At 35.2% G+C, this 26,489-nt stretch overlaps 1 protein-coding gene and 1 pseudogene across 1 annotated transcript in view; one reads left to right on the forward strand and one right to left on the reverse strand.

Annotated features, from left to right (window-relative positions):
• RSRC1 (arginine and serine rich coiled-coil 1) overlaps positions 1-26,489 on the forward strand; it is a 405,395-nt gene that overhangs the window by 114,722 nt on the left and 264,184 nt on the right. The window lies entirely within an intron of this gene.
• On the reverse strand, positions 20,663-22,154 carry LOC105713605 (nucleosome assembly protein 1-like 1; annotated as a pseudogene).

The raw sequence follows: 26,489 nt of genomic DNA on the forward strand, positions 1-26,489 counted from the left end.
GTGAGTGATTTTTCTTTTGAATTTTGTTTTCTCTATTTTGAGTATCACATGATGCATAGAGTTGTTTTTATTCAACATATTTCAATTAGTTATAGTTTTTATTGCTTCAGTTGTAGCATGTTTGTTCAGGAGAACCACTTGAAATGGACTCCTGTATCCTTTATTTTTGGCATCATTAATTTAAAAATGATCCTTTATATTCTGTCCCCCAGTTGCAGGTTAAGCATTCTTTGTCCTAGAGTCTGGAATCAGCCCCTTATGCAAATAACCCTGATTGCTTTTGGTCAGAAACGGTATTTAGAGATCAGAATATGATGCTGGTAGTATAAGGGGTGCCATTGCTTTAGTTCAGTGAACAGTAGTAGAAAAATACTGTTTCACTGAATCTAAGATGTGGCCAATTATATGTGCTACTAGGAAAGGAAAAAAATGCCAATTAATTTTAAGACACCAACTAATGCAAGATACATCTTTATTTCAGACATTTAGGATGTAAATCGAACACAAAATGTACATATACTATGGTATATGTCATACTAAATGATAAGTTCATATATATTTTAAACTGAAACTTAACATTGCAGAATTTTTACGTAAGATTAATTTTTTTACATATGATTTTTCTCCACTGAATGTCTATTTCTTCTAATAACATTAACATAGTTATATATTTGCTTTGTTGTATGGTATGCATAAAATGGTTTTTAAAATAATGTTTTTCAGTTTATAAAAAAGATGCAAAAAGTATAAATAGAATTTTAGCAAAGAATCCAGCAATTAGTTAGAAAAATAAACCAGACTGGGCATGGTAGCTCATGCCTGTAATCCCAGCACTTTGGGAGGCTGATGTGGGTGGATCTGGAGGTCAGGAGTTTGAGACCAGCCTGGCAAACATGGTGAAACCCTGTCTTTTCTAAAAATACAAAAATTAGCTGGGCGTGGTGGTGTGCACCTGTAATCCCAGCTACTCAGGAGGCTGAGGCAAGAGAATTGCTTGAACCTGGGAGGCGAAGGTTGCAATGAGTTGAGATGATGCCATTGTACTCCAGCCTGGGTGACAGAGCAAGACTCTATCTCAAAAAGAAAAAGAAACCAAGACTTATCTGTGATGTGTTGCAGGAATGCAAAGGTAATTCAATATTATGAAATTTGTTGATATAATTAATTATAGTAATAAGTCCAGAGTTTGTTTACCTTTCTCATTTGTTATTTTTGATAATATAATTTAGAGATAAGATCTAGATTATTGCTATTATGTGATTTTTAAAATAAAGATACATCTTTATTGAGGTGTAATTTACTTGTAGTGAAATGCACAGATCTTATGTATACAATTCAGTCCGTTTTAACATTCACTTGTGTAACCCACACCTCATCTCTTCTAAAAGTTTGTGAGTGAGAACATGTGGTGTTTGGTTTTCTGTTCTTGTGTCAGTTTGCTGAGAATGATGGTTTCCAGATTCATCTATGTCCCTGCAAAGGACATGAACTCATCCTTTTTTATGGCCGCATAGTATTCCATGGTGTATATGTGCCACAGTTTCTTTATCCAGTCTATCATTGATGGGCATTTGGGTTGGTTCCAAGTCTTTGCTATTGTAAACAGTGCCACAATGAACATACATGTGCATGTGTCTTTATAACAGAATGATTTATAATCCTTTGGGTATATACCCAGTAATGGGATTGATGGGTCAAATGGTATTTCTATTTCTAGATCCTTGAGGAATCGCCACACTGTCTTCCACAATGGTTGAAGTAATAAGTGGGTGTTGAGCAATGAGAATACATGAACACAGGAAGGGGATCATCATATATTGGGGTCTGTTGCGGGGTGAGGGGTTAGGGGAAGGATAACATTAGGAGAAATACCTAATGTAGGTGACGGGGGATGGAGGCAGCAAACCACCATGGCCTGTGTATACCTATGTAATAATCCTGCAAGATCTGCATATATACCCCAGAACCTAGAGTAAAATTAAAAAATTTTTTTTTTGCTTGTGCTTTTCTTTGTGGTCAGTCCTGGCCCCTAGCATCCAGAAGCAACCATGGCTCTGATTTCATTTACAATAGATTAGTTCTGGAAGTTCATATAAATGGAATCATAGAGTGTGTATAGTTTTGCATCTGGCTTTTTTTGCTCAGCATAATGTTTGTGAGATTTATCTATGTTGCATGCTGTTGCATGTATTGGTAGTTTATTCCTTTTATTGATGAGTAGTATTCTATTGAATGAATGAACCACATTTATTCTCCTATTGAGGTGGGAAAAGTCAAATAAAATATGTAGAGATGAATTTCTAAATTTAATGTTGTATTTGGGAAATCAGAATTGCTATCCCTGCAGACTGGGTGGTCTTGCATATGTCCAAAGAACAAAGAGGAGGTTGGGGGTTTTATAAAAAGGAGAGATGTTATGTACTCTTTCTCCAGAAAGTTCATTTGCAGTAGTAAAGTTATGGGGATCTGGCAGTCTCTAATTGGTGAATGATGATAGTGGGTAAAACTAGTCTTAGAACTGCAGCATGTTTCAGAAGCCATTAGATAAAACTGGTTTTAGGTTACAGGAGGCGTTTTCAGCACTCAGGCTTACCAAGAATTACATTCTTAGAACAACATTATGTGCCAAGTGCATTATCAGCCTGGCTTCTTGACTCTTTTTCAGTTATGTATGACAAGAATAACCTAAATCTTATGATCAACTTTGACAAAGGATATTTGAGTTACCTTGACTTTGAGGCTATTATGACAAATGCTACCATGGACTTTTTTTATACAAGTCTTTGAGGGAAGATATGTTTCATATTTTTTGTATAAACACCTAACAGTGAGTTTTTGGTTACTGAGAATAAAGCAGATTTGAACACTTATGTATATGTCTCTGGGAGGACGTATGTTTTCATTATTTTTGAGTAAATATCTAGCAGTGGAATGGGTGGGTTTTATAGTAAATGTATGTTTAATTGCCAAATGGTTTTCTACCTTTGTTGTAGTTTATATTCCCATAAGCAATGCATGTTCCAGCAAAAAGTTTCAGTTGTTGTACATCTTTACCAACATTTGGTGTTGTCAATCCTTTGAATTCTAACTATTCTAATGGATTTGAAGTGGTATTTATTTGTGATGTTTAGTTTGCATTTTTCTGACAACTAATGATGTTGAATAATTTTCAATGTGCTTATTGGCCATTTGTGTATTTTCCCCTGTAAAATAGTTGTTCAAGCCTTTTGTCCACTTAAAAAAATGGTTCACCTTTTCATTATGGAGTTACTGGAATTTCTTATATATTCTGGGTTTAATTCCTTGGTTAGGTATGTGCTGTGAATATTTTCTCCCAGTTTGTGGCTTGCCTATTTATTTTCTTAACAATAAAAGAAACAATAATAGAAATTTTTAGATGAATAGAAGTTTTAAAATTTGAATATTTAGTGCTTGTGCTTTTTTCTAACACGTTAAAAGCTTGAATTAGCTTGTCAAGTTACAAAAAAAACCACTTGGTACTTTGATTGAAATTGCATTGTATCTATAGAACTGTTTCGTGGGAATTGATTTCTGTAAGATATTTGTCTTTACCATCCATAGGCTTACTGTAGGTCTTCATTTATTTATGACTTTTAAACTATCTTGATAGGAAACAACTTTTTTCTATAAATATCTTGAATATATTTTGTTGAATTGTTGCCTGTCTACCTATTACAGTTATTATTTTTTATTGCTGGTATCTTTGTCATGTTTGGGATTTTAATAGGAATTCTGCTAATATTTTACCATTGAGTATAATTTTGTTCTTGGTTTTTGGTAAGATAACCTCTCCTACTTAATAAAATTTTCTTCAATTCTTAGTTGGGGAAGGATTTTTTAGAAATCATTTACATATTTCATATTTATAAAAAAGTTTCTTTATCAATTGAAATTTTTGTAGTTTTTAAATTCAGGAATGGGGTAAATAATATTAGTAGATTATTAATCTATCCTCACATTACTGAGATAAACATGGCTTATTCATATGTATGATCTTTTTGAATATATTGCTGGATTTGGTTTATTTACTTATTAAATGATTTTTAATAATCTTTATTCCTGGGTGATTTACCTGTAATTTTTCTTTCCTGTTCTCTCTTTCCCTGGATTTAGTATAGTAGTCTTCTTCTCATCTGTGATTTTGCTTTCCAAGATTTCAGTTAACCATGGTCAACAGTGGTCTGAAAATATTAAGTGAAAATTTCAGTAATAAACAAATTATAAGTTTTAAATGGCATGCTATTCTGAGAATTGTGATGAAAATTTTCACTGTCTTACTTTCATTCTCTGTGAATGTATTCAGTCTGTTCGTAGCAATCTTAGTTATCAGATCGACAGATCACAAGAAAGGTGAATACAATACAATAAAATATTTTGAGAGAGAGAAAGATGACATTTATATAACTTTTATTACAGCATATTATTATGATTGTTATATTTTCTTATTAGTTATTGTAGTTAATCTCTCATGCTACCTAATTTATAAATTAAACTTTATCATTGGGCATCTATATATGTATGCATAGGAAGAAACACAGTAATATATAGGGTTTGGTACTATCCATGACATAGGACACCCTATTTATTACAACAAAGGAATTCTGCCATTGAAAATGCTAACAGTGGCTGGACACGGTAGCTCACACCTGTAATACCAGCACTTTGGGAGGCCAAAGGTGGGCAGATCACTTGAGACCAGGAGTTTGAGACCAGCCTGGCCAACATGGTAAAACCCCAGCTCTACTAAAAATACAAAAAAATAGCTGGATGTGGTGGTGTGCACCTGTAGTTCCAGCTACTTGGGAGGCTAAGGGATGAGAATTGCTTAAACCCAGGAGACGGAAGCTGCATTGAGCCGAGATTATGACACTGCACTCCAGCCTGGGCGACAAAGCAAGACTGTCTCAAAATAAAAATAAAAAAATTTTTATAATTTTTTAAAAAGTGCCCTAGTGCCTTATTGAGAAACAGCAAGTGTAAACTATTTTTTTCTAAAATATTGCAGAGCTGAAAATGCTTGTGTACTAAACAAAAGTCAACAGGGTTAGGTGAAAACTCAGAGAAATAAGCAAGTCAGTTATGTAAACTAATGTTAAACATGCTCTATCATGTGCAATAAAGGATTTAGTAGTTTATGAGCAATGAAAAGACTACAGTGGTATCAACCCCTTTAGATAAATCTCTCAATCTGTCTCTTAAAAAAGTGTCTTGAAAGTCCATATCTTAAAGCCACATTCAGTAATTTCCCCTTGAATTTAAGCCTGTCATGCTAATTTTAACCCCAGAAAAACATTTTTAATGTGTAATTCATATTTAATAAAATATACCCATTTTAAATATACAGTTTAGTGAATTTTGATGGAAGTGTATACTCTTAAAACCACCATCACATAAGATATGAATGAATGTTTCTATCATTCACAGACATTTTCATTCTTTCTTTTTTTTTAATTTCCAACTTTTATTTTAAGTTTAGGGGTACGTGTGCAGAATGTGCAGGTTTATTACATAGTTAAATGTGTGCCATGGTGATTAGCTGCACAAATCATCTCATCACCTAGGTAGTAAGCCAAGCATCCATTAACTGTTCTTCCTGATGCTCTTTCTCCTCCCACCCTCCACCCTCTAGCAGGCCCCAGTGTGTGCTGTTTCCCACCATGTGTCTGTGTGTTCTCATCATTCACCTCCCACTTATAAGTGAGAACATGCCATATTTGATTCTCTTTTCCTGTGTTAATTTCCTGAGGGTAATGGCTTCCAGCTCCATCTGTGTCCCTGCAAAGGACATAATCTTGTTCATTTTTATGACTGCATAGTATTCCACAGTGTATATCAACCACATTTTCTTTATCCAGTCTATCGTTGCTGGGCTTTTAGTTTGATTTCATGTCTTTACTATTGTGAATAGTGCTGTAATGAACACACACATGCGTGTATCTTTATAATAGAATGATTTATATTCCTTTGGGTATATGCCTAGTAATTTGATGGCTAGGTCAAATGGTATTTCTGGTTCTAGGTCTTCAAGGAATTGTCACACTGTCTTCTACAATTGTTGTACTAATTTATACTCCCACCGACACTGTGAAAGTGTTTTTTATACACAACCCCACCAGCTTCTGGTGTTTGTTTTTTTTTTTTTACCTTTTAGTAAGCCATTTTGATTGGTGTGAGATGGTATCTCCATGTGGTTTTGATTTGCATTTCTCTATTGATCTGTGATGTTGAGCTTTTTTTCATGTTTGTTGGTCACATACATGTCTTCTTTTGATAGATGTCTGTTCACGTTCTTTGCCCACTTTTTAATGGGGTTGTTTGTTTTTGTCTTAAATTTGTTTAAGTTCCTTTAGATGCTGGATGTTAGACCCTTGTCGGATGGGTAGATTGCAAAAATTTTCTCCCATTCTGTAGGTTGTCTGTTTACTCTGATGATAGTTTCTATTGCTGTAGAGAAGCTGTTTAGTTTTATCAGATCCTAAATATCAATTTTTGCTTTTGTTGCAGTTGCTTTTGGTGTCTTTGTCATGAAATCTTTGCCCATGCTTATGTCCTGAATGGTATTGCCTAGGTTTTCTTCTACAGTTTTTATAGTTTGGGGTTTTACATTTAAGTCATTAATCCACCTTGGGATGATTTTTGTATATAGTGTAAGAAAGGGGTCCCATTTCATTTTTCTGCATATGGCTAGCCAGTTCTCCCAGCACCATTTATTAAATAAAGAATCCTTTCCCCATTACTTGTTTTTGTCAGGTTTGTCAAAGATCAGATGGTGGTAGGTGTGTGGTCATGTTTCTGGGTTCTCTATTGTCTTCCATTGGTCTATGTGTCTGTTTTTGTACCAGTACCATGCTGTTTTGGTTACTTTAGCCTTGTAGTATAGTTTGAAGTCAGATCCTTTTTGCTTAGGATTGCCTTGGCTATTCCAGCTTTTTTTTTTTTTCGCTTCCATATGAGTTAGTTTTTTCTAATTCTGTAATGAATGTCAATTGTAGTTTGATGACAATAGCATGGAATCTATAAATTGCTTTGGGTAGTATGGTCATTTTAACAATATTGATTTTATCCACGAGCATCAGATATTTTTCCATTTGTTTGTGTCATGTCTGATTTCTTTGAGCTGTGGTTTTTAGTTCTCCTTGAAGAGGTCCTTCACTTCCCTTGTTAGCTGTATTCCTAGGTCTTTTATTCTTTTTGTGACATTTGTGAATGGGAGTTCATTCATAATTTGGCTCTTGGCTTGCCTGTTATTGGTGTATAGGAATACTAGTGATTTTTGCACATTGATTTTATATTCTGAGACTTTACTGAAGTTGCTTATCAGCTTAAGAGGCTTTTGGGCTGAGACTGTGGGGTTTTCTAGATACAGGTTTATGTAATCTGCAAGCAAAGATAGTTTGAGTTTCTCTCTATCTTTATGAAATGGAGTTTTTTATATATAGGATTATGTCATCTGCAAGCAAAGATAGTTTGAGTTCCTCTCTATATATTTGAATCTCCTTTGAATCTCTTCTATATATTTGAAGTTCCAATACTGTGTTGAATAGGAGTGGTGAGAGAGGGCTTCATTGTCTTGTGCCAGTTTTCAAAGGAAGTGCTTCCAGCTTTTGCCCATTCAGTATGATATTGGGAATGGGTTTGTCACATATGGCTTTTACTATTTTGAAATATGTTCCTTCAATACTTAGTTTACTGAGACTTTTCAACATGAAGTGATGTTGAATTTTATTAAAGGCCTTCTCTGCATCTACTGAGCTAATCATGTGACTTTTGTCTTTAGTTCTGCATATGTGATGAATCTCATTTACTGATTTACATATGTCGAACCAGCCTTGCATTCCTGGGATGAAGCCTAGTAGATCATGGTGGATAAGCTTTTTGATGTGCTGCTGGATTCAGTTTGCCAGCATGTTGTTGAGCATTTTTGCCTCAGTGTTCATCAAGGATATTGGCTTGAAGTTTTCTTTCTTTTTTTTTTTTTTTGGTTGTATCTCTGCCAGGTTTTGGTAACAGGATTATGCTGGCCTCATAGAATGAGTTAGGGAGGAGTTCCTTCTTTTTAATATTTTGGAATAGTTTCAGTAGGAATTATACCAGCCTTTCTTTCTATCTGTGGTAGAATTCAGCAGTGTATCCATCTGATCCAGGGCTTTTTTGGGGTGGTAGGCTTTTTATTAATGCCACAGTTTTAGAACTCATTATTGGTCTATTCAGAGATACAAACTCTTAGTGGTTCCATCTTAGGATGGTACATGTGTTCAGGAATTTATCCATTTCTTCCAGATTTTCTCATTTGTGTGCATAAAGGTGTTTATAGTATTTTCTGATGGTTGTTTGTATTTCTGTGGGATCATTGGTGATATCCAGCTTATCATTTCTGTTTGTGTTTTTTGAATCTTCTCTCTTTTCTTCTTTTTTAGTCTAGCTAGAAGTTTATCTATTTTATTAAGTTTTTCAAAAAACCAGCTCGTGGAATTTTTAATTTTTTTGAAGGGCTTTTTTTGTGTCTTTATCTCCTTCAGGTTCATTCTGATCTTGGTTATATCTTGTGTTCTGCTGGCTTTGGAGTTTGTTTTCTCTCTCTCCTCTAGTTCTTTTAGTTATTAATTTGAGATGTTTCTGGCTTTTTGATGTGGGCATTTAGTGCTATAAATTTCTCTCTTAACACTGCTTTAGTTGTGACCCAGAGATTCTGGTATATTATATCTTTGGTGTCATTAGTTTCAAAGACCTTCTAGATTTCTGCCTTAATTTCATTATGTACTCAAGAGTACATTTCATTATATACTCAAGAGTACTTCATTTAGAAGCAGGTGGTTCAATTTCCATTTAGTTGTGTGGTTTTTAGTGAATTTCTTAATCTTGAATTTTAATGTGATTGTGCTGTGGTCTGAGAAACTATTATGATTTCAGTTCTTTTGCATTTGCCGAGGAGTGTTTTACTTCTGAATATGGGATTAATTTTAGAGTAAATGCTGTGTGGTGATGAGAAGAATGTATATTCTGTTGTTTTGGGGTGGAGAGTTCTATTGGTACCTATCAGGTTCACTTGTTCCAGAGCTAAGTTAATGCCTTGAATATCTTGGTTAATTTTCTATCTCAGTGATCTGTCTGATATTGTCAGTGGGTTGTTAAAGTCTCCCATTATTATTGTTTGGAGCCTAAATCTCTTTGAAGCTCTTTGACAACTTGCTTTTATGGATCTGGGTGCTCCTGCATTGGGTGCATATTTATGTAGGATAGTTAGGTCTTCTTGTTGAATTGAACCTTTACCATTATGTAATCTAGAATGTCTTTGAAATGTAAGAGTATTATGTGTGCTCTTCTTTGTCTTTTATGATCTTTGTCGGTTTAAAGTCTGTTTTGTTGGACACTAGGATTGCGACTCCTGCTTTTAACTGGTTTTCATTTGCTTGGTAAATTTTCCTCCATCTCTTTATTTTGAGCCTATGTGTGTCTTTGCACATGAAATTGGTCTCTTAAAGACAGCAAACCAATGGGTCTTGATTCTTTATCCAGCTTGCCATTGTGTGTCTTTTTTCGGGCGTTTCCACCATTTACATTTAAGGATAGCATTGTTATGTGTAGATTTGATCCTGTTACCATTATGCTAGGTGGTTATTTTGCAGACTTGCTTGTATGCTTACTTCAGTATGTTTTGTTGTTGCTGGTAATAGTTTTTCCTTTCCACATTTAGTGCTTTCTTCATGAGCCCTTACAAGGCAGGTCTGGAGGTAATGAATTATTTCAGGAATTGCTTGTCTAAAGGAGATTTTATATCTTCTTCACTTACAAAGTTTAGTTTGGTCAGATATGAAATTCTGGGTTGGCAATTCTTTTCTTTAAGAATGTTGAACATTGTTCCCCCAATCTTTTCTGGCTTGTAGGTTTTCCACTGAGAGATCCATTGATAGTCTCATGGGCTTCCCTTTGTAGGTGACCTGGCCTTTCTCTTTGGCTGCCCTTAACATTTTTTTATTCATTTTTACCTTGGATAATCTGAAACTTATATGTCTTGGGGATGATCTTCTCATGGAGAAGTTCTATGGGGTTCTCTGCATTTCCTGAATTTGAATGTTGGCCTGTCTTGCTAGATTGGGGAATGTCTCCTGGATGATATCCTGAAGTATGTTTTCCAGCTTGTTCCATTATTTCCCTCACTTTCAGTTACCCCAATCATTAATAGATTCAGGCTCTTTATGTAATCCTGTATATCTCGGAGGCTTGTTCATTCCTTTTCATTCTGTTTTCTCTATTCTAGTATGCCTGTCTTAATTCAGAAAGCCAATCTTCCAGCTCTGAGATTTGCTCTGAGGTTCTTTCCTCTACTTGGTCCATTCTGCTGTTAATTCTGTGATTGCACTGTAAGGTTATACTATGTTTTCCAGTTCTAACAGGTCAGTTATGTTCCTCTCTAACTGGCTGTCAGCTCCTGTATTGTTTTATACTGATTCTTAACTTCTTTGCATTCATTACAGCATGCTCCTTTAGCTCAGCAAAGTTTGCTATTATCCACCTTTTGAAGCCTACTTCTATTATGTCAGCCATCTTAACCTCAGCTCAGTTCTGAGTCTTGCTGGAGAAGTGTTGTGGACATTTGGAGAAAAGGGGCAATCTGGCTTTTTGAGTTTTCAATGTTTTGCATTGATTCTTCCTTATCTTTGTGGGCTTATCTACCTTCGATTTTTGAGGTTGCTGACCTTTCGATGGGGTTTTGTGTTTTTTCTTTGTTGTTATTTTCTGTTTGTTTTTCTTTTAACAGTCTTGCCACTCTTCTGTAGGGTTTCTGTGGTCTACAGGGGTTCTGTTTCAGACCCTAGTTGCCTCGGTTCTTCCTCTACCTGGAGATATCACCAGTGAAGGCTGTGAAGGCTGCCAACAACAAAGATAGCAGCCTGCCTCTTCCTCCAGACCCTTTGTCCTAGGGCAGTACTGACCTGTTGCCTGCCTGAATGCGCCACTTCCCTTGGCTGTGGGTAGGTGTTCCCTTGGCTCTGTGTCACTCCCAGGTTGGCCATCACCCCTTCTGCTTTTTTTCATTTTTCATGGGTTGAGTTGTTTTCCTGATCAGTCCCAATGAGACTACCTGGATATTTCAGTTGAAGGTGCTATATCCACTAGCCCCTTTCATTCCTGTTTGAGGGTGCAAAGGAGCACAGTTGCTTCTAATCAGGCATTGCGGCCCCTTCCTTCACAGACATTTTCTCTTGCTCCCTCTGTAGTCCATCTTGCCCTAAACCCCAGCCTCAGGCAACCACTAATGTGCTTTCTGTCACTATAAATTAGCCTTGTGTGTTTTTTATTCATGTTTGGCTTTTTTTACTCAGCGTTATGATTTTGTGATTCATTTATGACATTGCCTATATCAGCGGTTAGTTCTTTTGAATGATGAGTAATATGCTATTCTATAACTGTATTACATTTATTTTTTCACTGACCTGTTAATGAACAGTTGAGTTGTTTCCTGTTTTTGACTATTATTGTTTCCTATTTTTGACTATTACTGGTAAAGCTGTTATGAGCATTCGTATATGGTTCTTCAAGTAGACATGTTTCTGTTATCTGGATGGTGGACTTGTTTTGTAGGTTTACGTTAACTTTTGTTTTTTGAGATGGAGTCTCACTCTGTTTCCCAAGCTGGAGTGCAGTGGTGTGATCTTGGCTCACTGCAACCCCTGCCTCCTGGGTTTAAGTAGTTCTCCTGCCTCAGCCTCCTGAGTAGCTGGGATTACAAGCATGTGCCACCACAGTTGGCTAATTTTTGTATTTTTAGTAGAGACAGGATTTCTCCATGTTGCCCATGCTGGTCTCAACCTCTTGGCTTCAAGTGGTTCACCTGCCCAATGTAGGTTAAATTTTTAAGAAACTGCAAAATAGTTTTCTAAAGGCCTGGTTAGTACCACTGTACATTGACAGGAATCAGGTTGTTCCATATACTTACCAGCAGTTGGTATTGTTCTTTTCAAGTTTAGTCATTCTGATGGATTTGTAGATGTATCCTACTATGAGTATAAGTTCCATATTTCTGATGATTATAATAATATTGAGTATTGATTCTTTGCTTTTTGGCCACGTGTATATCTTCTTTTGTGTAGTGTGTGTAGTCAATATTTATTCTATTTGAAAAATCATTTTATTGAGGTTTAATTAACATTCAATAAGCTGCACATATTTAAAAGCATGCAATTTTATGTTTTGATTTACCTGTGAAACCATCACCACAGTTAAGATAATGAACTTATCATCCATCACCAAAGATTTTCTCATGCTCCTTTGTAATCACCCCCACCTCAAATCAACTCTCCCTGCCTCAAGCACCCACTTATTGTCACTGCAGCCTAGTTTGCATTCCTAGAGCTTTCTATAAAAGAAATCACTTATAGGGTATGTACTTTTTGTCTGGCTTCTTTCACTCTGCATAAGTGTTCTGACAGTCATGTTGTTGCAAGTATCACTTCTCTTTGTTGCTGAATAGTATTGTATTAAGTACTATTAGTTTATATGAAACAATTTGACTTTTCTTTCACCTACTGAGGGATATTTGGGTTGTTACCAATTTTTGACTATTACAAAATAAGCTTCTGTGAAAATTCATGTATAAGTCTTTGTATGGACATATTCTTTCTTTTGACAGTAGAATGTGTAAAGCTATGGTACATTTATGCTTCACTTTTTTAAATTAAATATTTTTATTTGGGGGGCACATAGGTCTATATATTAATGGCGTACATGAGACATTTTGATATTGTATATAATGCATAATAATCACATGAGAGTGAGTGAGGTATCCATCACCTCAAGTTTGAATTGTCACAAACAATTCAATTATACTTTTTGTTATTTTTGAATACGTAATAAATTATTTACTGTAGTGATCCTCTTATGCTATCAAATACTACATCTTTTTCATTCTATCTGTATTTTTATACCCACTAACCATCCTAACTTCCCCCACCATATCCCACTACCATTCTCAGCCTCTAGGAAGCATCATTGTACTCTCTCCATGATTTCAATTGTTTTAATTTTTGGCTCCCACAAATAAGTGAGAACATGTGAAGTTTGTCTTCTGTGCCTGGCTTATTTCACTTAATATAATGACCTCTAGTTCCAGCCCTGTTATTATAAATTACAGGATCTCATTCTTTTGCATGATTAAATAGTACTCTATTGTGTATATGTAGCACATTTTCTTTATCCATCCTGTGTTGATGGACACTTAGGTTGTTTAAAAAATTTTGGCTATTGTGAATAGTGCTGCAATAAACATGAGAGTGCAGATAATCTTGATATACTGATGTCCTTTCTTTTGGTTATATACCTAGCAGTGAGATTACTGGATTATATGATAACTGTATTTTTAGTTTTTTGAGGAACCTCCAAACTGTTCTCCATAGTGATTATACTAATCTACACTTTCACCAGTGGTGTACAAGGCTTTCCTTTTCTTCATATTCTCACCAGCATTTGTTATTGTCTGTCTTTTGGATAGAAGCCATTTTAACTGGGGCGAGATAATATTTTCTTGTAGTTTTGATTTGTATCTCTCTGATGATCAGTGATATTGAACAACTTTTCAAATATCTGTTTGCCATTTGTATGTCTTCCTTTGAGAAATGTCTATTTAAGTCTTCTGCCTGTTTTTAAAATCAGATTATTAAATTTTTTCATATTGAGATTTTTGAGTTCCTTATATATTCTGGTTATCAATCCCTTGTCACATGGATAGTTTGCAGATATTTTCTTTGGGATGCAGATATTTTCCCAATCTTTGGGATGCCTGTTTACTTTGTGGATTGTTTCCTTTGCTGTGAAGGAGCTTTTTAACTTGATGTCATACCATTTGTCTATGTTTGCTTTGGTTGCCTGTGCTTGCAGGGTATTACTCAAGAAATCTTTGCCCAGAACAATGTCCTGGAGAGTTTCTCCAAAGTTTTCTTGTAGTAGCTTCATAGTTTGAGGTCTTAGATTTAAGTCTTTCATCTATTTTGATTTGGTTTTTGCGTGTGGTAGGAGATAGGTGTTTAGTTTCATTCTTCTGCATATGGATATCCAGTTTTCCCAGGACTGTCCTTTCTCCAGTATATGTTCATGACACTTCTGTCAAAAATGAGTTCACTCTAGGTGTGTGGATTTGTTTTTGGGTTCTCTATTCTGTGCCATTGGTCTATGTGTCTGTTTGTATGCCAGTACCATGCTTTGGTTACTATAGCTCTGTAGTATTATTAACGTGAGGTTATGTGATTCCTCCAGTTTTGTTCTTTTTGCTTAGTGTGACTTTGGGTATTCTGGGTCATTTGTGGTTTGATATAAATTTTAGGAGGGTTTTCTCTGTTTCTTTTTAGAATTTCATTGCTATTTTAATAGAGATTGCATTGACTCTGTAGATTGCTTTGGATATTATGGACATTTTAACAATATTGATTTTTCTAATCCATAAACATGAAATATCTTTCTATTTTGTTGTGTCCTTTTCAGTTTCTTTCATCAGTGTTTTATGGTTTTCATTGTAGGTATCTTTGTTTTTTGGTTACATTAATTCCTAAGTATTTAATTTTGTTTGTGGCTATTGTAAATGGGATTACTTTCTTGATTTCTTTTTCAGATTTTTCACTGTTGGCATGTAGAAATGCTACTGATTTTTGTATGTTGATTTTGTGTCTTGCAGTTTTACTGAATTTGTTCATCAGTTATTACAGTTTTTTGGTGCAGTCTGTAGGTTATTCCGAATATAAGATCATATCATCTGCAAACAAGGATAATTTGACATTTCCCATTACAATTTAGGTGCCTTTATTTTCTTTTCTTGTTTGATTGTTCTAGCTAAGACGTCTACGACTGTGTTGAGTAACAGTGGTGAATGTGTGCATCCTTGTCTTGTTCCAGATGAAAGGCTTTCAGTTTTTCCCCATTCAGTATGATGCTAGCTGTGGGTCTGTCATATATGGCTTTTATTACATTGAGATATTTTCCTTCTACACCCAAATTTTGGAAGATTTTTATTATGAAGGGATGTTGAATTTAATCAGATGCTTTTTTCAGCATGAATTAAAATGATTATATGGTTTTTGTCCTTCGTTCTGTTGATACGATGTATCACACTGATTGATTTGCATATGTTGAACCATGCATCTCTTGGATAAATCTCACTTGGTCGTGATGAATGATCTTTTTAATGTGTTGTGGAATTCAATTTGCTACTATTTTGTTGAGGATTTCTGCATCGATGTTTATCAGGGATATTGATCTCTAGTTTTCTTTTTTTGATGTGTCTTTGTATAGTTTTGGTATCAGGGTAATAATGACTTCATAGAATGAGTATGTAAGGATTCCTTCTTTCTCTAGTTTTTGTAAAAATTTGATTAGGATTAGAATAAGTTTTTTACATGTTTGGTAAATTCAGCATTGAAACCATTGAGTCTTGGGCTTTTCTTTACTAGGAGACTTTTTATTAGGATTTTGATCTTATTACTTGATACTGATCTGTTCATGTTTTGTATTTTTTCATGGTTCAATCTTAGCAGATTTTATATGTCTAGGAATTTATCTAGGTTTTCCAATTTCCTGGCATATAGTTTCTCATAGTAGCCTTTGATGATCCTTTGAATTTCTGTGGTATCAGTTGTAGTGTCTCCTTTTTCATCTCTGATTTTATTTATCTGGTTCTTGACTCCTTTTCTCTTAGACTAGCTAAAGGTTTGTTAATTTTATTTCTTTTCAGAAAACTATTTGTTTCATTGATTTTTTTGTATTTTTTTGTTTCAACTTCATTTATTTCTGCTCTATTCATTTCTTCTACTAATTTGGGGTTTGATTTGCTCTTGTTTTTCTTTTTTTAAAAATGATATATCACTAGCTTAAGTTTTTCTACTTTTTTGATGTAGGTACTTATTGCTATAAACTTTCCTCTTAATACTGCTTTTGCTGTATCTCATAGATTTTTGGTATGTTATGTTTCCATTTTCATTTTTTTCCTGAAATTTTTAATTTTTCTTCTTAATTTCTTCATTGACCCATCATCATTCAGAAGCATATCATATAATTTCCGTGGTTTGTATAGTTTACAAAATTCCTCTTCTTATTGATTTTTAGTTTTATTTTATTGTGGTCAGAGAAGATACTTGATATCATTCTAATGTCTTTGAAGTTTTTACAACTTGTTTTGTGGTTTAATATATGGTGTGTCCTTGAGAATAATCCATGTGCTGAGGAGAAGAATGTTCTGTAGCTGTTAGATAACATGTTCTGTAAATATCTGTTAGGTCCATTTGCTGGATAGTGCACATAAGTCCAAATTTTCTTGGTTGATTTTCTGTCTAGATGATCTGTCCAATGCTGAAACTGAGGTGTTAAAATCTTCAGCTATTGTACTGTAATCTATTTATCTCTTTAGCTCTAATAACACTTGTTTTATATATGTGGGTGTTCATTGGTTGGTACACATTTATTTATAATTGCTTTATCCTTTTGCAGAATTGACCCCTTTATCATTGTATAATGACCTTCTCTCTCTGTGCCACATGGCTGCTGCTGGGGGTTAGGGGAAAGGTGGTATAGGTGATTCAAGACTATTTTCCTATTATCTTCAGTGCCTTTCCTTAATTTGATGGTAAAACTGGGTACTGTTACATTGCTCACCTGATTTTTGGATTTTTTGATGGTGCATTTTTCTATGGATAGTTGTTCAGTTTGCTGTTCCTGCCAGGGTGATGATCACTGGAGGCTCCTACTCAGCCATCCTGCTCTGCCTCCCCTCTATGCTTAACTTTTTAATATATTGCCAAATTATTTTCCAAAGTGGTTGTGCCATATTACAATCCTGCCAGCTGTGTATGTGTATTCCAGTTATTCCACATTCTTAGCAAAACTATATGCGTGGTCAGTCTTTTAAATTTTAGACATTCTAATAGGTATATGGTGGTGTGTCATTGTGGCTTTAATTTACATTTCTCTGATAACTAACCATGTTTCAAATGCTTCCATGTTCTTATTTTTCACCTCTACATATTCCTTGGTAAAGTATGTGTTTAAATCTTTTGCTTGTTTTGTATGGGTTTTTTCTTATGACTAAATTTTAAGAGTTCTTTATATATTCTGAATTCAAGTACTTTGACACAGTGGTTCCTAAGTGGTTAATGGCCTGTTAGGAATTGAGCCACACAGCAGGAGATGAGTTGTGGGGTAGCAAGTGAAGCTTCATCTGTATTTACAGCCACTCACCATCACTTGCATTACTGCCTGAGCTCCGCCTTCTGTCAGATTAGTAGCAGCATTAGATTCTCATAGGAGCATGAACCCTATTGTGAACTGCACATGCGAGGGAGCTAGGTTCCATGCTCCTTATGAGAATCTAATGCCTGAGGCTCTATCACTGTATCCCATCACCCACAGGTGGAACTATCTAGTTTCAGGAAAACAAACTCAGGGCTCCCATTGATTCTACATTATAGTGAATTGTATAATTATTTCATTATATATGACAAAGTAATAATAATAGAAATATAGTGCACAGTAATTGCAATGCACTTGAATCATCCTGAAACCACATCTTCTGCCACTCTGCAACACCTGCCCTCTACACCACACCTGCCCAGCCCCATCCATGGAAAAATTGTCTTTCATGAAACCTGGTTTCTGGTGCCAAAAAGGTTGGGAACTGCTACTTTAACAGATAGTTTTTCTTTCATTTATTAGTAGTGTCTTTTGAGTTTTTTTTGTTTTGCTTTGAGGAAGCCAAGTTTACTTCTTTGTTCTTTTATAGATCATGTTTTTGGTATTGATTTAAGATATGTTTGCCCAGCTGATTTTCTTCTGTTTACTTCTACCAGTTTTATCATTTTAAGCTTGACATGTAGATCTATGGTTTATTTGAGGTAGTTTTGAATATGGCATAAAATATGGTTAATATTTGATTTTTCTTTTTGTGCATATTTAAAATTTAGTATTTCATGCATCATTTGTTGAAAAGACTATATTTTCTTTATTGAATTGCCTTTTTATCTTCTTAAAAAATCAGTTGTTCACAAATGTGTGGGTTTATTTCTAGACATTTTGTTGTTTTCCACTGAAGTACTTGGAATTGTGTAGTTTTAGCTCTCCAACTTAATTCTCTTTTCAAGGTTGTTTTGACTATCTTAAGTTCTCTGCATTACTATAAAAATTTTATAATCATCTTGCCAATTTCTATAAAATATCCTGCTTTTATTTTGATTAGGATTGATTTGAGTCTGTAGTTCAGTTTGGGAAGAATTGACATGTTAATAATATTGAATCTTTTAGCCCAATAACAAAGTATATGTCTGTGTTTATTTAGGCCTTTAAATTTTTGTTAGGCAATATTTTGTAGCATATACTTTAGAAGGTCTGACATTTAAGAGATTTCCTGAAGTATTTCATATTTCTAAAATTATAAATTTATTTCAATTTCAGATTACTTATTGCTGATATACATAAATATAGTTGAATTTTGTGTATTCACCTTGTATCCTGCAATCTCATTAAATTCACTTATAGTTTTTTTTGGTAAATTTCATTGAAATTTTTACATATATGATCATTTTGCCTGTAATAAAGAGTTTTATTTCTTTCCAGTCTTGATGACTTTTGTTTTTTCCTTGCCTGATTGCTCAGGCTAAGACTTCCAACATAACATTGAATAGCAGCAGTAAGCACGGCCATCTGTGTTTTACTCATGATCTTACATAGTATTCAGTCTTTTTCCATTATTTTGATGTTATTGAGATAATTTTAGTAGATTCTTTTTGATAGGTTGAGGAAGTTTCCTTTTAGTCGTAGTGTGCTGAGAATTTCTTTTACACATTTTATAAAATTAAATCCAAATTTTATTAAGGATTTCGAGTTACGTATTTTAAATTTCTAGAATGGAATGGAATGATTTTGGAAATGGAAAAATGGCATAAACACTGACATCCCTTGAAACTTCAATTTGATAAAGTAAATTCTTCTGCAAACCACATCCCCATTATATGACAAGACTAGGTATTATCTACACCTTCACTTTGGCAATAGCTATTTCCTAAACGAGTGAAGAAGATGAGTTTGCTACTTCAGTCCATTAAAAATGGGATTCTATCTTTAAAGTTCAGAAAAAGCTGCATTTAAATGAACTATGGTTACCCACATCCCCCACAATAACAATGTCTAAAAAAGCAAAGAAAATCATTTTGAAAATGAAGAGAAAAAAACTATTATAATTGGTTAAGTATTTCCAGTAGTAAGTTAAAATCTCAGGAGAGAAATGAATAGCACTACAAACACTGTGTTCACATTCCAAGACCTTAACCCTAACTTCTCAAAAAAGAAGTTTTCATTACCTCTAAGAAGAAATTCAATGTAATTTTATTAAGAGCAGGAAATCTAGACCTTCCTTTAATGACAATCCAGTAGACCACCCTCGCTGTCCTAAAAACAAAGTTCAACCCGAAAATTAACTAATTAGCCTTGGGTATTGTAAATGTGTCTCTATAATCTGAAATTTAATGGCATCTTTTGTCAAAAATAGTCTTTTTTCCACTTTAGTTTCATGACTACAATACTATAGTGCTATGTCTGTAGTATTTACTACAATAGTCATCAAAAATATTTGAAAAAAGTGCTTGAACCTCCGAAATTGTACATCCATCCACATCTGTAAAAATAAGAGCCACACAAAGATCTATAAGAGTGCTGCCTGTCCAGATCCAGAACAGAGGTACTTAATCTTTGTTTTCCAGTTTAGTTATCAAAGCATGGAATGAAAAAAATGCTGAATGTCACACTAGCATTACAAATAGGACCAAAAATTTGAGCTTTTAACAAGATTGAGAAACATTTTATGAGATTCAACTCAATACGCCTTAACACGTCCATGAGGCAGTTAAGGAAACAGCACTACCCATTTTAATACATAGTAAACAGAAGTATGAGGAAGTGACATACTCATACTTTAAGCAGTAAGAATTAGAAGAAACCACAGACATTTGGGGTTTTCTCTGTAGCTCTAACCCAAAGAAAATGACTTTAATTTTTTTTTAAAGCATCAAATCACTTAAGATCTCTTCTCCCTCCTCCTCCTCTTTCTCTTTCCTCTTCCTCTCTTCCCTCCCTCCCTTCCTTCCTTCTCTTTTTTCTCCCTTTCTCTTTCTTTCTTTCTTTCTTTCCTTTTCTTTCTCGCTCTCTTTCTTCCTTTCCTTTCCCTCCCTCCCTCCCTCCCTTCCTTCCTTCCTTCCTCTCTTTCTTTCTCTCTTTCTCTTTTTCTTTCTCTCTCTCTCTTTCCTTCTTTCTTTCTTCATTGTTGTTGTCCTCTTCCTTCTCCTCCTCCTCCCTCCTTCCTCCTCCCTCCTGCCTCCTCCCTTCTCCCTCCTCCCCCCACCCTTGCTTATTAGTATAGTATCTCTTTCCAAAACTGGTACCTTCTTCAATAATGTGGTAAAAACTGAGTATAACCCTTAATTCAAGCTAGGCCTCTGCTTCTACCTGAATTGGTACACAATTAAGGCATTACCTTATAAGAACTAAAATTGTACTTGAAATATTTATTTTAGGCTGCAAAAACAAAAACAAGCAAACAAATAACTTGAAAATAGGCTTGTCAAATGATGTAAATTCATCTTTTCCAGGGAAGCAGAAGGTAAATCATTCTGCTTCACTTCTGCTTGCACTCTGCTGGCTGTTGATCTTTCTTGGGTCATAGTCTGGATCATTTTCCTCATCTCCTTCTTTTTCCCCTGTCTCATTCACTTCTTTACCTCATTTATCATCAACAGCATCATCATCATCATCATCATCACCAGTAGCTTCTCCAGTGAAGTATAACACTGATCTTGGGATTATACACTCATATAAAAAGTGACCAATTTCGGAGTCTGCAGCAAGGATAGCTTCTGCAGCACCATCCAAATCTCCACTCTCAGGAACTTCAGGAGGGGCAAAGAAATTAAAGTCATTGGAAACTGTTTTAGTCACAGTATGAAATGTACCACGTCCCTCGTGTTTCTGCTTATTAATGATTTCAAAGTGACATTCTTTTTTCCAATCTATCTGGCACCCTGTACAATCCATAATTTCTGGTCCTTCAAAAGAAAATGGGTCAAAATCATCTGATTCTGACCTCATCCTCTATGTCTTTGTCAGTACTTCATTGTAAAATATTCATTGGGTTCAAAGTGAAATCTAAGACAAAACTCATAGGCTGGCTAGTTTAATATCTTTCAAGTGCTTCAGAATAGATTCATCATATTCCTGAACCATATCACTGAGCAAGTCAACATTCTTAAAAGCAGTTAACCAAAATTCAGGAATTCCTTTGGGATCTTTTTCTTCATCCTTTTTCTCATCTTCAATCTTGGCCTTTTCTTTCAACTTCTCTGAAATCTCATCTTCTTCATCTGGTTTCCATTCACTTTCGTCTTCCATAGGTTCATAAATTACATTAATCTCACATCACTTATCAAATAGCGGCTGGTAGAGAATAGCATATTTCCTTTCAAGATCATGAACTTCCTCGTAGAATTTGGCTTCTATCTGTGCACATTTAACTTGCAGGTTTTTGAGAGCATTCACTCGTTTTTTTTGTTTGTTCGTTTGTTTTTTTTTCTGAAACAGAGTTTTGCTCTTGTTGCCCAGGCTGTAGTGCAACAGCTGGATTCCAGCTCACTGCAACCTCTGCCTCCTAGGTTTAAGCAATTCTCCTGCCTTAGCCTCCTGAGTAGCTGGGATTACAGGCATGCACCACCACACCTGGCTAATTTTGTATTTTTAGTAGAGATGAGGTTTCTCCATGTTGGTCAGGCTGGTCTCAAACTCCCAACCTCAGGTGATCTGCCCACCTCTGCCTCCCAGAGTGCTGGGATTGTGGGCATGAGCCACCGCTCCCAGCCTCTCTTGTCTTTTAACTACCCTAGGCAGGCTTTCACTGTATCCTGTTGGCATTTCTGCCAGACCATCAAGTCTTTCTTGAAGGGCTGCAAGAATCTGAGGATTTTGCATCATCTGAACAGTTAGCTGACATGCTTTGATTTTTGTTTCTTCACCAGTTTCTTCTTCTTCTACTTCTTCAACATCATCCACATCTTGATCAAGTTCAGACTGTTCTTTGTTGTGAATGTCTGCCATGTTGTAAGAACTCCAAATATTGGCAGCTAGTATAGGGAGCCAGGTGGCCAGAGCTTTGCAGGCAGTGACTTAGGGTGTCAGTGGTGGTAGGAGAAGCAGGAGGCAGCACCACGAGCAGATGGCGCTAAAAAAGGTGCTGAGAATCTTTTCAGGCAATAGTTTTATTTCATCAAATGCTTTCTCTGTGACTATTGAAATGATTATACTGCTTTTCTTTTTAAATTGTTAATATGGGGACTACATTGATTGAGTTTTGAATGTGAAACACTATTGCATTTCTAGTATAAAACTCTGCTTGGTCAGGCCAGGCACCGTGGCTCATGCCTATAATGCCAGCACTTTGGGAGGCCAAGGCGGGTGGATCGCCTGAGGTCAGGAGTTTGAGACCAGCCTGACCAACATGGTGAAACCCGTCTCTACTAAAAATAGAAAAAATTAGCTGGGCATGGTGGTGCATGCCTGTAATCCCAGCTACTCGGGAGGCTGAGGCAGGAGAATTGCTTGAACCTGAGAAGTGGAGGTTGCAGTGAGCCCAGATCACGCAATTGCACTCCAGCATGGGCAACAAGAGTGAAACTACATCTCAAAAACAAACAAAAAAACAACTCTACTTGGTCATGATATATTATCTTTTTTATATATTATTGCATTTGATTTGCTAATATTGTGTTTAGAATGTTTACATCCGTTTTATGAAGAATGTTGGTTTGCAGTCTTATTTTCTTACAATTTCATTGTCTGTGTTTGGTGACAGGGTAATCCTGGCTCAAAGAATGAGTTGGGAAATATTTCCTTTTCAGTTTTTTAAAGGAATGTATGGAGAATTTGTATTATTTGATTGTTAAATATTTGGTAAAATGTAGGCATGAAGCCATTTGATCCTGGATTTTTCTTTGTGGAAAGGTTTTTAACTACAAATGCACTTTCTTCAGTAGATTAATTGCTACTCAGTTTCTTATCAAATTGCTTATCAATTTCTTCTTGAGTGAGTTTTGATAGTTTGTGTCTTTTCAGGAGTTGGTTCATGTTACCTAAGGTGTTAAATTTATACTTACAAAGCTGTTTAGGATGTTCTCGTTTTATCCTTTTAGTGTCTGTAGAGTCTATACTGATGCCACTGCCTTTATTTATTATATTAATAATTTGTTGTTTCTGTTTTTCTTTTCCTCATTAGTTTGGCTAGAAATTTGTCAGTTTTATTGATGTGCTTAAGGAAGCAGCTTTTGATTTCATTGATTTTTCTCTGTAGTGTTTCTATATTCTATTTCATTGCTTTCCACTCTGAACTATTTTATTTTCTTTTTACTGCTTGCTTTGGATTTAATTCTCCTTTTTTCCTAGTTTCTTAAGATACAAACTGAAACCTTTCATTTGCCGCCTTTCAGCTTTTCTCATGTAGGCATTTAGTACTATACATGTATTTCGTTAGCAGCATTCCACAAATTCTGGTATGTATTTGTTTCATTCAGTTTAAATAATGTCTAGTTTTCCTTTGATTTGTTCTTTTTCCATGGGTTATTTAGAAGCATGGCAGGTAGTTTCCAAATTTTGGAAGAGTTTGTAGATGTCTTTTTGTAACCTATTTCTAATTTGCTTTCATTGTGCCAAAAAGCATACTTTGTATAATTTGAATCCTTTTGAATATGTTTAGACTTCTTTTATGGCTCAGAATAGCTCTATTTTGATGAATGATTTGAATAAGTTTTGTGTTCTGCTGTTCTTACGTGGCGTGTTCTCTAAGTGTCAGTTGGGTCAGATAGGTTGATGGTGAAGTTTATATCTACTGTGTCCTTTCTGATTCTCTCTCCACTTGTTCTTTCAAATATTGAGAGAATATTGGAAATCTCTGACCATTATACTGGATTTGTCTATATAGTTTTCAGTCTTACAAATATTCTTAACCTTTGTTCTGAGATGCAGCTAAGTTCCTTGGAAACAGTTTTGTGCTCTTAAGTCTTGTTTTTATGATTTGTTTGTAGAGCTTAGTGTAGTGCTAACTGTTCCCCACAATTGAAGCATGAATGTCCTGGGTATTTTAACCTATGCCTTATGAGTCTTTCCTATTTGGCTTGTTGGAATGGGCATTATTTCCCACATTGTATGATGACCAGGCAGTGATCTTCAGTTCTTTGAAATTTTGTTTTATTTTGCCTTTACAAGAATGACTATTCAAAGATTTCCCAGATCTGTCTCTGTGTTGCTCTCTCCTTGGCTATACTCTGTCTTGTGGACTCTAACTACCTTGTTCTCCCTGGACTGTGAGCTCTCACTCTGCAAATCAAGGAATTTGCCAAGCTCTACTTGAGTTTTCTTTTTTCACCCTGGGATCTGTAATTACAGGCCTTCATACATTTGCTTCTTGACTCTCAGGAGTTACTATTTTTTGTTGCCCAATTTCCAGGCTCTTGCACAATCTTGCACAACATTAAAAAAATACATTTTGGATTTTTTTTCCATCTTGTTGCTTGTTTTGGTTGTTACAGGCAGAAGTGTAAATGTGTTCTGTTTCCTTACCTTGAACCAAATCTTTTGCCCATTTAAAATTTTACTCTAGGCCAGTTGCAGTGGCTCACGCCTGTAATCCCAGCACTTTGGGAGGCCAAGATGGACGGATCACCTGTTGCCAGGAGTTCAAGACCAGCCTGGCCAAGATGGTGAAACCTCATCTGTACTAAAAATGCAAAAATTAACTGGGCATGGTGGTGGGTGCCTATAATCCCAGGTACTTGGGAGGCTGAGGCAGGAGAATTGCTTGAACTCAGGAACTAGAGGTTGCAGTGAGCCGAGATCGTGCCATTACACTCCAGCCTGGGTGACAACAGTGAAACTCTGTCTCAAAAAAAAAAATTTTTACTCCAATTTTAAATGTGCTTTTTTTAGGAACAAAAGATATTACTTTTTTCCCCCCTACTTGCAACCTAACAATTTAAAAAGCTATTACTTTTGATAAATTGCAACTTATCAGGTTTTTTCATATTAATATTTACTAAAAACCTTGTCTACCTCACGGTCACAAAGATTTTCTTCTAGTAGTTTTATAGGCTTAGTTTCTACATTTATGTCTATGATCCATTTTGACTTATGATATGAGGTAGGGATAGAGATGCCATTTATTTCAGTGCCATCTTTTAAAACACTTTGCCATTTTGATTGAATACCATTGATGCCTTGATAATTGAGCAAAAATAAATTTCCTATATATATATGGGTCCTTTTCTGGTCTTTGCATTCTGTTTTATTTATCTATGTATTTGTTATTTCATCCATACCAACAGTATATAGTACAGTATGATTATTATGCTACAAAGCAATTGAGTTTTAAAGGTGATTTATCAAAATTAATAGTGTTTGTTCTTTGAAAAACACGGAATCTTGTTGTTTCTCTGTAGTCCATTTGTTTTCTTTTTCATCATTTTTTCTCTATTTTTTTTCCCCTTACTCTCACTTTAGGTTTACTTTGATCTTTTTATAGCCACTGTAGGAGGAAACTTAATTATTAATGTAGATCTTTTTTTCTAGTAAAAACATTCAAGGCTATAAATTTTCTGTAAGCACTACTTTTAATTGTTATATATTTTGAGCATGTGTAGATGTTTTATTGTTGAGGAATTTTAATTTCATTCTGTTGTATTCAGAAAGTATGCTTTGTAAGACAATCTTTTGAAATATATTGATTTCTTTTAGTGTTCTACATTTGGTGCACTTGAAAAGAGTAAGTTTCTTGGCAGCTGTGTGTAGTGTATACTTTTTAGCATTACATTTTAATTTCTTTATTGGTTTTAAATCTGTATCACCTTGTATTATTTTCAGTTGTTCCTCTACAAATTACACCTTTAACTTAACCTGTTAAAATGCATCTTTAGTTTGTTTCATTCTACTTTAACCTATCCCATTTTATTTATTCCAAGCAAAAATATCTTTATTTCACCTTCTTTTTGTCCCCTCTTTTTGAGACAGGGTTTCACTCCTGTTGGCCAGGTTGGAGTGCAGTGGTATGATCTCAGCTCACTGCAACCTCCACCTCCTGGGCACAAGCTATTCTCCTGCCTCAGCCTTCTGAGTAGCTGAGACTACAGGAACACACCACTGTACCAGGCTAATTTTTGTATTTTTTGTAGAGACAAAGTTTCCCTATGTTGCCCAGGCTGGTCTCAAACTCCTGAGCTCAAGTGAGCCATCTGCCTTGGCCTTCCAAAGTGCGGGGATTACAGACATTAGACACCATGCCTGGCCTATTTCACCTTCATTTTTGAATGATAGTTTTACTATCATTCAAATATGTATGTGCTCTTGATTGACAACTTTTTCTTTCCTCATCACTTTAAATATGTTGTTCCAGTGTCTTCTGGCTTCCATAG

The sequence above is a fragment of the Aotus nancymaae genome, unplaced genomic scaffold (assembly GCF_030222135.1).
Source record: "Aotus nancymaae isolate 86718 unplaced genomic scaffold, 86718_ANA_hifiasm-v0.15.2.pri h1tg000019l, whole genome shotgun sequence".
Taxonomy (NCBI): Eukaryota; Metazoa; Chordata; class Mammalia; order Primates; family Aotidae; genus Aotus; species Aotus nancymaae.